General features: G+C 43.7%; 1 protein-coding gene across 1 annotated transcript in view; it reads right to left on the reverse strand.

The window, feature by feature from the left end:
- The window catches only part of PLEKHG1 (pleckstrin homology and RhoGEF domain containing G1), a 246,591-nt gene that overhangs the window by 102,783 nt on the left and 130,750 nt on the right, over nt 1-13,058 (reverse strand).

The raw sequence follows: 13,058 nt of genomic DNA on the forward strand, positions 1-13,058 counted from the left end.
TAAGTCAAAAAAACGGCCCAGCATGAAATTTAAACCTTCAGAAACTATTTTGGTGAAACACACACAGTTCTGATAGTCCTCATTTTAAGACAGGATCAACACTTTATCTCCCTAGTAACACGATCCCAGATTTATAGGAGTAAAATGCTGTGCCATAAAGCATGTGATTCATGGTGACATTTGCTTCATTTCAAAATCCACCCAAATCCATGTGTATAGTGAGTCTTATTAGAAAAATAGGGAAAGTGAAACTTAGGTATGGAAGGTTATAATACGACAAACAATAATAAAAACATAGATGAATGATCCTCTTTTCAAAAGGAACATGAATTTGGTTTGACTCTGTAACAAAGATCATCAAACAGCTGAAAGCAGTATTTCTAGCATATAAGAGAATCCATCAAATCTATATATTTCAATATCCAGGCTTTTTATGGCTTACATTCATGGCAGTAGTAGTGCCAGATTATAATGCAAATATTAAAAGAATGAGTATAAAATAAAGGAGCTAATTTGGATCGACAGAAAGGGATGGTAAGAAACGTGCCCTGGAAATGAGTAAACTCCCAGCATAACTGCTACCACATGGTATATTTGCCGCAAATTCTTAAAGCCTTTGCAATAATCTTTTGGCTTGCTCTGTAACAACCTTATGGCCTATAAAACATGGATTGGTTATAGTAGTTAAAATGTACTTGTGATGAAAATCCTGATTCAACCTGCGTGTTGGAAAAACCCAAGAAGCAGCCATTTTGGTATGCTTGCAGCAAAGGATACTTACCCATGTTTGGGACTGGTGTTAAGAAAGTCCTGAGCAGGAGTTCCCATTGTGGCGCAGTGGGTTAAGAACCTGACGGTGTCCATGAGGATGTGGTTCGATCCCTGGCCTCGCTCAATGGATTAAGGATCCGGCATTGCCGAAAGCTCTGATATAGGTCCCACATTCGAATCGGCTTCTGCGTTGCTGTGGCTGTGGTGTAGGCTGGCAGCTGAGGCTCCTTTTCGACACCTGGCCTGGGAACTTCCATATGCTGCAGGTGCAGTCGTAAAAAGAAAAGAAAACCAAAGTGCTGGGCAGTTCATAGTAGGAGCAGATAACAGGATTTCTTCTAATTGGCGTCCGTCATAACCAGAACCATGAGGCTGAGCTCCCTTTCAGGAATGGGTACTAACTTGGGAAGCATATAAGGATTCTCTAAGGTCCCAGAGGGCCAGTGAGGCTGAGTTCGGACCAAATGTAAGTTGGCTAGGTGACTACATGAAAGTCAGAGCATCTGGAAAGGTCTAGATCCACCTGCTCGTCACAGATTTGGATACACTGGTCTCCAGGACAACTTCTAATTTTCCGACTAGATATGAATCAACCTTTTCTCTCCAGTAGAGAAAACCATATGTGATCGTTATACAACTCTTGGCAAATAGTCATTATCAGGACAGTAAAAAATGAATAGACTAGAGAGACTCATTTCTTTATTGATTTTCACTCCCAGTAACCCAGCCAACATGGGGACCAAGGGATTGAGGAGGAACAAAGACTGGCCAGATGGCTTCGAGGAGTCCACGCTGGGCTGCTGGGACTGGCAGCGCCTTTACACTTTCAAAGGTAGGAGAAAGTGGGCCGTGGAGCTTGGGTCAACCGGGATCTTTTCATGGTTGAATCGTACGTGGCAACACGAATTGGGTCCGGTTCCAAGGAAGGCTTCGTGGGTTCCAATACCAAGCCGTGTACTCGAGGCCACGGGACTAGCTCCTCAAACTGCCAAGTAGGCACTTTAGAAAATAGAATATTTGAGATATTTGGTATCTCTAGTATTTAGCCAAGCTCACTGTCCTAAAGAAAACACCTTTCAAAATGACTGATGACAGAATGAAACATTTAAAGCTAGGTCATATAATGGTATATAATATGAGACTGCATTTGCTAATGGATAACATTTTTTATGTTGATTCATTGCTTAGAAGTTAATTATAGTTTTCTCACATAAGGAAATGTACCTCATAAATACTGTCTAGTCTTGTTCTCACCTCCCTCAAAATAATTGAAGATTTCCACCCTGTCTGGATTATTCCGCCTAATGCAACGCGTCAATTATTAATATTTATCTCTAGAGCTGTCTCGTTCAATACTGCGGCCGATCGATACATATGCCAACTTTCAAAGATGTAGTAGGAAACAAAAAGTATAAAAACTTCATTAGTAATTTTTACGTTAATTGCACCTGAAATCATATCTTGGAACGGCGGGTTAACGAAAAGATCTTAAAGTTAATTTCACTGGTTTCATCTTACTTTTTAAAATGTAGCTACTAGAAAATTACAAAATATATCCGTGGTGGAATTCCCATTGGCTCAGTGGGTTAAGAACCTGACTAGTATCCATGAGGATGCGGGTTTGATCCCTGGCCTCACTCAGTGGGTTAAGGATCTGGCATTGCCATAAGCTGCAGGGTAGGTGGAAGATGCAGCTGGGATCCCTTACTCTGTGGCTGTAGAGTAAGCTTGTGGCTGCAGCTCTGATTCCACCCCTAGCCTGGGAACTTCCCTATGCCGTGAGCGCAGCCTTAAACAAACAAAAACAACAACAAAATATATACATGGCTTGCCCTGTATTTGAGTTGGACAATGCTGATCTAGACATCTAGATAATTATATTATTCTGTAACATATAGTTGTTACTTCCCTATCAATCTTTCCCCAATAATCATGAAGAGTGCTTACAATTTGAAGTTTATTCATTCATTCATTCATTTATTTTTTTCTTTTTAGGGCCGAACCTGCAGCATATGGAAGTTCCCAGGCTTCGGGTCTAATCAGAGCTGCAGCTGCTGGCCAACACCACAGTCACGGCAACACCAGATCCTTACTTAATCCACTGAGTGAGGCCAGGGATCAAACCCATGTCCTCATGGATAGTAGGTGGGTTCGTTAACCACTGAGCCATGATGGGAACTCCTGAAGTTTATTTTTTTTTACTTCATTTGTTAACATAGAATATTGTTATGAGTTAGCAAAAGTAGAATTGGCAGACAAGCGCTGTGTACTGGATATTGAGGTAGCTGATTGTCGACGATAAACTGAAATAGCTAGAAAGAAAACGGTAGTACAAGAAAGCTTTATCCTCTGCCTTGAGTGAAAGATGATGGCGGTTGTGTTAACATTTGGGTAATTGGCTGCTTTGCTTTGCTTTCCTTCTCAAAACCTCTCTTTCTCACCAAATCTCAAACGCAGGACTAATAATATAGCAACTTCTGAGAACTGGGCAAACTTTGCTAACGGCCTGTGTCAGTGGAACTTTTGACCACGAATAAATACCCTAAAATAAAACTTCCTATTTCTTGGTCCATCTGACCCTCGACAAACCTGGAGGTGGTGATGGAAGAGGATGGAGAAGGGCCTTAATTTTGTTTTTTTCTTTCCTTTTTGGCTGCACCTGCAGCATATGGAAATTCGTGGGCTGGGGATCGAATCCAAGGTGCATCTGCAAACTACATTGCAGCAACACCAGATCCTTAACCCACTGCACCTGACTGGGGATCGAACTGGCAACGCCACAGGAATAAACCAGATCATTAACCCACTGCGCCAGAGTGGGAACTCCAGAAGGACCTTGATTCTTACCACGAGGAGTGCTGTTAGCCTAAAAGCCATCAAAATGAAAATATTGCTTCTTGTGCCATCCTCAATAAAAGAACAAAAAGGCAGTACAGCTCCCAGGTAGGTCACTTCCACACATTTTACTTCAGGACAAGTCCCCCTCTCCAATTTTTTTCTAGGCAACAGAGCTTGAATTCCTTGGCTTTTCTCTTCTCTTCCAACTTCATTATTTTAATTGCCCTCCTCTGGAATGTCACTGAATCAAAAGCAGCACTTCTTGGCTCTAACCTGCCTCTGAAGCTGATTTAGGGGTAAAGCAGAACTTTCATTGGCAAGTAAAGCCCAGGCTTCTCTGACCATGTTTACACGTTGAAGGCGGGACTGATGGGGCCCAGCTGACCACCCCCGTCATGTGCACCCCCCACCCCGCCCCAGGAGGGCTTTACAAGGCCAGGCACGACTCTGTGCACAGCGAAGGAGCAGGAGGGATCAGGGTTTCCAAATCCTGCTCATTGCTAGTCTCGACTTCCAATACCTAATCTGAGTTCCTTGGCAGGACAGTCACGGCCAGCCAGAGAATGTGTAGTGCTTGCGACTAATGAATAACAAAAATTATGTTGTTCCTTCTTACCCTGCCTGTGAAGAGGAGGCAGCCCAAAGACTAAAGTATAAGCAAAAAGTTACTTTCCGCCAACAAAATTCATTTAATACAGAGCCCGTCTTTGGGAGACCCTCAACATGGTAAACTGACGTCAAAAAACAAACATGGGAGTTCCCGTCGTGGCACAGTGGTTAACGAATCCGACTAGGAACCATGAGGTTGCGGGTTCGGTCCCTGCCCTTGCTCAGTGGGTTAAGGAGCCAGCGTTGCCGTGAGCTGTGGTGTAGGTTGCAGACGTGGCTCGGATCCTGCGTTGCTGTGGCTCTGGCGTAGGCTGGCGGCTACAGCTCCAATTCGACCCCTAGCCTGGGAACCTCCACGTGCCGTGGGAGCGGCCCAAAGAAATAGCAAAGAGACAAAAAAAACAAAACAAAACAAAACCCAAAAACAAACAAACAAACATGTTTTTAAGATTCAAAGATCTTAAAAAAAATACATCTTTATATCTTTCAAACACAACACCAAGTATTTGAGGAATCCTCTACACATCTCTGAGATAACAGTGGAGGGTTCCACAGACAAAAGCCACCGGACATCAGCATCCATTTCTGCCTCTTGGTTTCCTGCACTACCCATATGATTCTGCATTAACAGCAGCGCCAGGTCAATTACATATGCTCTGATGCTCAAGGTGTCCAATCCAGGGAAGATGATTTTCATTTCTTATTGGTAGCTGTTTAGTAATGAAGAAGGAAAAAAAAATCTTATCATGTTAATTTCTTACTTTTGCTCAATGTGCTCTAGCAATGCAGGATGTTAACACCGGGGGGAGCTGGATGAAGGGTGGATGGAAACTCTGAACTATGTTGGCAGTTTTTTTTGTAAACTTAAACATTTTCCAAAATAAATAATTTTTGAAAATCTTATTACCACTGAAGAATCAGGAAAGCAAAAATTTGGCCCAGAAGGAGTTCCCACTTGTGCAGTGGGTTAAGCATCCAGCTGTAGAGGCTCAGGTCCCTGCAGAGGCTCAGGGTCAATTCCTGGCCAGGAGCAGTGGGTTAAAGGATCCGTTGTAGCCATGGCTGCAGCAAATAACAAAAAATAAGATTTGGACAAGAAGATGGAGGATGGGAAAAGGCTTTTCAAAAATGCTCTTGTTCAGAAGAGGTAAGAGGCTAAAAGGGGATCAAAGCTTTCTTCAAACTGTAAAGTTTGATACTAAGTATTCAGATAACTAATTGACACCTATGCTAGTCAATGGAAACTACATGCAGCTGAGTAGAGATTGAATTAGTGATCCCTAAATATCTTTGCTAAGTGGTGACCCCAGAATGACTACATTTGAGGACACAGAGATGTCAGTTTGGTTAAAAGAGAACCTGAAGGAATTCTCTTAAGGCTTTTTATGCAAATGCAGCTGTTTCTATTTTTGCTAGATGCTTTTTGGAGGTGATTTAGTGTGGGAGGTGAAGAAGATTACTAGGTGGGGTTGAAGGTACGCTATGGGTTGTTATCATTTTCAGGGGGACTGGTAGTTGTCTACCAAAACCCAATTCCCCTTTTTTCTTAATAAACAGAATTTTAGCAGAACATAATTCTCAGTCTTTTTGCCAATATATATGGCCATGTGGTCAAGTTCTCACCAGTGGAAAAGATACATTTCCCTCGGTGTGGGGGGGTCCCTCTTTTTCTTTTTCTTTCTTTCTTTTTTTTTTTTTTTTGCTGCACCCATGGCATGCAGAAGTTCCTGGGTAGGGATTGAACCCTTGTCACAGCAGTGACAATGCCAGATCCTTAACTCATTGTACCAACCGGGGACTCCAAGGAGGTCCATTTGTCAAGCATCAGACACTGTTCCTTCACTTTCTTCCCCCTTCCCACTGGAACTCAGATGTGGCAGGAAGCTTGCCTGAACCATGAACATGACACCAATGCCCTAGAGTATGGCAGAGCATGAGGACAGAAGAAACTTGCAATAACTGGGTCAGGATGTGCTCTGAGCCACCACCTCAAAAGTCTGGTTATCCTGAAGCTGATGTGTTGGAGAAACCACAGGGCAAGAGTCCACACTGATACGCAGAGAGATGCTGAAGGGCTCCAGCTGATCTGGCCCCTGAGTGTTTCCAGTCCAGGCACAAGACGTGTGAGAGAGGAAACTTTGAGATGATCCCTGCCCTGTCATGTTGGACCGCGATGTCGTGAGACCCTGAGCCAGCACCACCTGGCAGAGCCTCTCCTGAACGCCTGACTCACGGAAGCCTTGAGAGATTAGAAATGATTGTTGCTGTTCCAAACCACTAGGTTCTGGAGTGATTTGTTACGCAGCAAGAGATAACCTGAACAACCTCGATTCTAACAGATGAGCCTTCCCATGACATGCCAGAGCTCTCACTCTCCATCAAAATCATCCTAAGAAAATTGAAAACAACTCCCCCCCCACCACAAAGCCTCAAAGTTCATTCACATGTGTCATTACTTTTAAAACATTTTATAGATGGAAGAAAAGATAAACAGAGAGGTTAGGTTACATCATGCTTACAGTTGAACTGTGAACCAGAGAGTCTGGCTTCTGACTGCCAGTCCCTTATATCTTATACATGGACACAGATGCACAGAACAGGGCAGGAGAGGAACTTAGAGACCAGGAAACAAAGCACCAGATGCAACCTGTATAAAACGCATGGTACCAGTGTACCAATAGTGTGTGTATGTGGAAGAATGAATATGCGCCCAACAGTGTCTACCGAAAGAGCTCAGAGGACCAGCCAGAGCTCAAGTTCTGACGTCGCAGTCGCTCCTTTAGCAAATCTGCATTTCTGCCCTGGCTCTGTACATGGAGGTTTGCATTGCCATCTTTGGGCTCTGGTTTCCCCACATGTAAGCAAGGCAGCTGGACTAGATGACACCCTTGGGTCCCCTCCAATCCTGAAATAAATGCCAGGTCCCTGGACTCCACATCTACCTCGCCCATTCCAAGCTAGAATCACAGCCCAAGAAGTAACCACAAAGTACGAATTTTCTTCTGCATCCTATGAATGCCAGGTCTTGGATGATGAAATATATATCATTGATTTTGCCCAAGGCTAAAGCCCCTCTATTTTTAATTTAGATGAAGTAATCATCTATGCTCCAGCTTCCTTCCTGTTCGTGTGGAAATACCAATCACAAGGCAGTAACTAAACAATGCCAGCGATATACACAGGCTCCCACTGCATGGAGTTCCAAAAACATCTCTGCACACTTGAGAGAGAGGATTGGGCTACATACCATTTCTTAAAGAAAAAGGAGGCGGGAGAAGAGGAGAAACCCAAGTAGCTACAATAGCACTGAGAAAATAAACCATCCTTAAAGCATGCTAAACGTTTTCTCAGAGAAAAAGGAGGAAGAGAATTTGACGTGTCTAACAATAGAGATCTGAGTGAATAAATCCATCCAGAACCTACAATAAGAACTATTAAATGTCACGTCCTTTCAGATCCTCAAGGGTGTAGAAAATGGTCAGAATCTACAGTGGGGTAAAACGGGCAGTTTGTAAAACACAGGTAGAAGGATTTGAATTTAAAATGCCCCTGATTTAGTACCCGCATTAGAAGAAGATCGAATAAAATACTGACACTGGTTTTACCCACGAGGAGAATGGATGACTTTTCCTTTGATCTTTAGCTGGAACTATCACGGTTCCTCAATAAGCGTATCACTTTTATAATCTGAAGAAATTATTTAAAGAAACTGAAATCCCAACCTCGGTTTGTATCAATATTATAAAATTTTTTAAAATTTTTAAATATTTTAAATTAATTGACTTTTATGTTCAATATGACGAATGAAAAGGAATGCCAAATATATATTTTTTCTCTCAAATACAGTCGTAACACTACATTAAAATAATTAAAAAATCAAATCAAATTCCGATGTGCAACAGCACGGAATACAATCCATGCCTTTTTCGTCCCAGTTATTCCTCCAAACAAAAGGATTTCTCACCGATAAACACTCAAAGTGGAACCGGCATTTACTTAGTCAACTTTGGTTACCATCAGACTAAATTTCATCCCTACAGTTGCTAAGCAGAAAATTTGCAAACATTTATTTTGTCCCTCCCCCCCAACTCCCCCCCCCCACCCCCGGCTCAACCTGCAGGAAACTCATAAAGAAAGCACATTAAAATACTCAGCAGTCGCTGCCCAACAACTTAGGATTTTAGTTTCCCTTCCCAGAGTCAAACATTCGCGCTCTAGAGTATTTCAACCTGACTTAAGGCAAGAGCGAATCCAAACCCAAACAAGGCAAAACCCACTGAAGACAGACTGCAGTTCAGAGGGAGGGAAACATCACCTTATAGACTAATTCCGTTGTTGGAGAACCCTTTTGAGGACATAGCATTTGAAACAGAACAGTTGTAATAGATCCAAGCATGCTGCTGGCCCTGCGCAGTGCTGTGGCGAAAACCCCTGCGACAGCTTCTCCCCCCATCGGTGGAGGGGTTCGGCGGCTCCAGGGGGAAGGACCGAGGGTGTGGGGCACAGGCTCCCCAGCAAAGCCACATCCACCTACCTGTGCTCTCCCCGGGCTGAGCCACATCGTCTGCCTTCAGCTGATGCGGTGACCTCACTGGGCACTCAGTCAGGTAAAACAAGAAGCCTTTACTAGTCTGTGCAGCTCCTTCCGTAGAAATATTGCATGAGTCAGCTTTTATCTCTCAAAACCCAACACACAAAGGCTTTACAAAAACCTGATTGGCAACTTTCTCACTGCCTTTTTCCCCCTGGTGTGCAGACCACAGACTTTAGCATCACTAAGAGCCTTAAATGAAACATGACATCATTCAATTGAGAAACAGGACAATAGACACCACTGTGGGTAACTTGAAAATGCACACTTCGCTGAGCAACACCCCGCCACTGCTATTCTTTTGTGAACATCAAATACAACCCACACTCGCCTACAGCTGCCTGGGCTTTACCTTCCTGGCTCGGCCACTGTTCTCATTAAACTCGAGAAAAGCAGCAAGATCTGGGAGCTCTGATGTTTGCAAGTTCACGCCCCCCAATATAGGGTTGTTTCAAAGGCAAGAGACATACCTTTTACATAAGTTTTCAAGTGACATGTGGGGTTGGGGGAGGGGCAGAGAATAATAGTTGAAGTTAGAATCCTTGGTGTCCCTTGAGGAGTCACTGAATACAGTTTTAAGTAAGCAAAGTTAAGTAAGAATGCACTGAAGCTTGAGTATTTTCAAAACAGTATTGAAAAATCTATCCAAAGACAAATACCTAAAATGTAAACTTACAGGCATTTCTTAGAAAAATCGTTCAGTCCTCTGATTTTATATTCATAACCACTAAGTAGTAAAGTCAGAATGCTCTAACTCCAAATTATGTGGGGTTTCCATTACCCTAAGACCACCTGTCCTTCTTAAAATGCTATCTCTATTTTTGTATAAAGAGTCAAAAGGTTCATATTTTAGAAAGATACTGAGTTCTTTAGATGAAAGTCTCCAGGAGAACAAGAATGTTACTGAAAACGGATACTACGGCACTGTGGAACTAAAATTCAAAGTATGGATTAGGCCCAACTCTAGACTTCAAAAACTAAACTATTTCAAGGATCAAAATCCTTTAACTAGAACTCCCATTTAAAGCATCCATTTGTGGTTTGGAAAATGACATCAGCTGATCGTCGTTAGCACAGCGACTTCTCTCATGCCTATTAAGTGATTTTAAACTAACAACATAATAGGATAATTTGTTTTAATGCCGATTTCCTTTCAAATAAGGCTGAACATAAACAGGGCTACCTCCGTGAGCCACTTTGACGGAGACTTCTCTGTCAGTTCGGAAGTCTTGTTAGAAGGCTCCCCGCAAAATTCACCAGGCTGGATGGAAATCGCTACGTCACAGATGCGGAAAAGGCAGTTTGAGAGGAAGAGTCCGCCCTGGGCTGTGGACCCTCTTCATCCTCTATTCTGACCTCCACGGCAACCTCTCTTGCCCCCTGAAATGATGTCCCCCATCCCAGTGTCCAAGTCCTCCGTTTCTGCTTCGCTAAGAGCCACCTTAGAGTCACCATTAGAAGAAGCCCCGTCTCATCTTCCACAACGACTCCAGCCCTCTTTCCATGTGTTACATGGCTGTTTATTACACTTAGAGTCGCGTGGGCTTCTATTAATTATTCTCTAATCATCTCTCTCCTACCCTGGATCATCCCCTGGGGAGCAGGGAACCATCCTATACTGTAGATTTGATGTTCATGTGGAAGATACACGTAGATCTCAATTCTGGGGTAGGGTGTATAGAAGAGGCTCCTTGAATTATTTGCCTTCTCTGCATATCTCAGGTCACAAGTTAAAGCCTTCAACTTCCAATAAAGTATTATTGTACTTGGATTTTTTTTTTTTTTTTGCCAAAACCCATATTTTTTAAAAGTCCTTTTTGAGCGATGTTTTGCATGTTACGAGTGAACAAAAACAGCAAAACTACTTTGAGTGTAGATGCTGGACAGTCTGTAACTTCTACCTTGGACAAGTGACTTGGCTTGAGGGACAGTTGGGAAGTGCCCCCCCAGGCCACGTATATCCCATGAGTCAGTCATTTGTGCACCTGTGATTCCTGCTTTAGCAAAAATCATCACCTTGTATGAATAAAGACCTTCCAATCACTCACAATGAACTGAAGCCACCCAATATGGCATCCGCAAACATGGAGGGTTCATAGTATTCTGACTCTAATTTTTATTTTTATTTTTTTTATTTTTTATTTTTTTGTCTTTTTGCCATTTCTTGGGCCACTCCCGGCATATGGAGGTTCCCAGGCTAGGGGTTGAATCGGAGCTGTAGCTGCTGGCCTACACCAGAGCCACAGCAATACCAGATCCGAGCCGCGTCTTCAACCTACACCACAGCTCACGGTAACGCTGGATCCTTAACCCACTGAGCAAGGCCAGGGATCGAACCCGCAACTCATGGTTCCTAGTCGGATTCATTAACCACTGAGCCGCGATGGGAACTCCATGACTCTAATTTTTAATATTTTAAGCTTTTGCAGAACTGGGAATACACACACACACAGTTTTTACCTGTGTATTTATCCTAGTACACGCAGAGTGGGTCGTCTGTATCTGCAGTTTCCACATTCATAGATTCAACCAACTGCAGATGGAAAATATTCCAGAAAAAAATATTTCCAGAAAGTTCCAAAAATCAAAACTTGAATGTGCCACACATTGCACAGCATTTCCGTTGTATTTACACACATTCACATAGTCTTTACATTGCATTGGGTATTATGCATAATCTGGAGATGCTTTAAAGTATACAGGAAGACATGTGTAGGTTATTTGCAAATAGGCTATTTTATACCAGAGATTGAGCATCAGGTGGATTTTGTGGCTGAAAGAACTAACAGACGAGTGGTGCAGAAAATCCAGGAGGGATAATACGAACACGGAGGAGCAGAGAGGAAAGAAAAGGGAGGAAAGAATTACATTTCTGGAGCAACATTCAAGGTTCTTTCCCGGGGAAGCAGAGAGCCTTCTGTGTTTTGGGGTTTTCCTCAGGCCTCTGTGGGTCCCACCTCAGCTTGGCGATGGCTTCACTCTCCAGGCCTTCCCCTCTCGTCCCACACATGGGTTACACTGGGCTATCAGAAGGGTTTTTTGTGCGTTTTTTTCCTTTTTAGGGCCACGCCCGTGGCATACGGAGGTTCTCAGGCTAGAGGTCAAGTTGGAGCTGCAGCTGCTGGCCTACCCCACAGCCACAGCAACACAAGATCTGAGCCGTGTCTGCGACCTACACCACAGCTCACGGCAACGCCAGGTCCTTAATCCACTGAGTGGGGCTGGGGATCAGACCTGTGTCCTCATGGATAGTAGTCGGGTTCCTTACCACTGGGCCACAAAGGGAACTCCTATTAGCAGGTTTTGTAGATGCCCTGCTGTCCTGCCACCGGACTTCTGTGCATGAAACAGGATCAATCCCAAGACATGGAAAGGGCACAAAGACGGCAGCATCCTTGCTGCTTCTGGCTGCATCATTTATTTGCCAATATTAACAGGCGGTAAAAAGCTTGTTTTTGCTCAGCAAAATCTCTTTTTTAAAAGACAGTGAGATTACACCCACGTCTGTGCCTCTTTTGGTGGAAAAGATACTCTCGCTGGAATGCAGCTCTTGTAAATATCCTCGCCACACTAGTTACACGATCAGGAAGCACGGGAGCTCTGCACAGTAACCTTGCCAGGAGTGGGGATCCAGGGGGAGAAGAGCAGCTCTCAAAGGATGTGCCTGCAGCCAGCAGGATGCAGACCAGCCAGCGAGCCCTGTGGCCGGAGAAAGACCAGAAAACCTCAACATTTGAAGACATCCCTTTCCAGAAATCTGCCATAGAGCCTGCAAATCCATGATGAGAAATAACTCTTTTTGGTTTAAGGTAAAAGTTCTTAGTTAAAACTCTCATACCCCTGGGAGGGTCAGGGCGTCATTGCCACAGTGGTGTCATCAGCGGTGCATTCTTCCGGGCACCACATGGGTCTTTTAGGAAGGAGGCCAGAATGGGGTTGTCGAGTGGGGCTGGGAGGCTGGAGGGAGGAAACACAGATAACACGGAGCTCTGGGGCTTAACGAGGTCTGACCTAATGGAGCGACTGTGCTGACTTTGCAGCCAGGCAACAGCTCCAAGAAGCTGGGCAATGAAGGATGAAAGAACAGCCTGGAGAAAGGAAGGAGGGCAAAGGCATGTGGACATTTTTCAGACCCAAAGGAAGATTGCGTCTCACAGAATCAATACCGTGAAAGGCAGATTTAGACAATAATCTTGTATTTGCAGATACAAAGCTGCTGGAAGTTATAGAGTATTTCAGGTCACATCTA

The sequence above is a fragment of the Sus scrofa genome, chromosome 1 (genome assembly GCF_000003025.6).
Source record: "Sus scrofa isolate TJ Tabasco breed Duroc chromosome 1, Sscrofa11.1, whole genome shotgun sequence".
Taxonomy (NCBI): Eukaryota; Metazoa; Chordata; class Mammalia; order Artiodactyla; family Suidae; genus Sus; species Sus scrofa.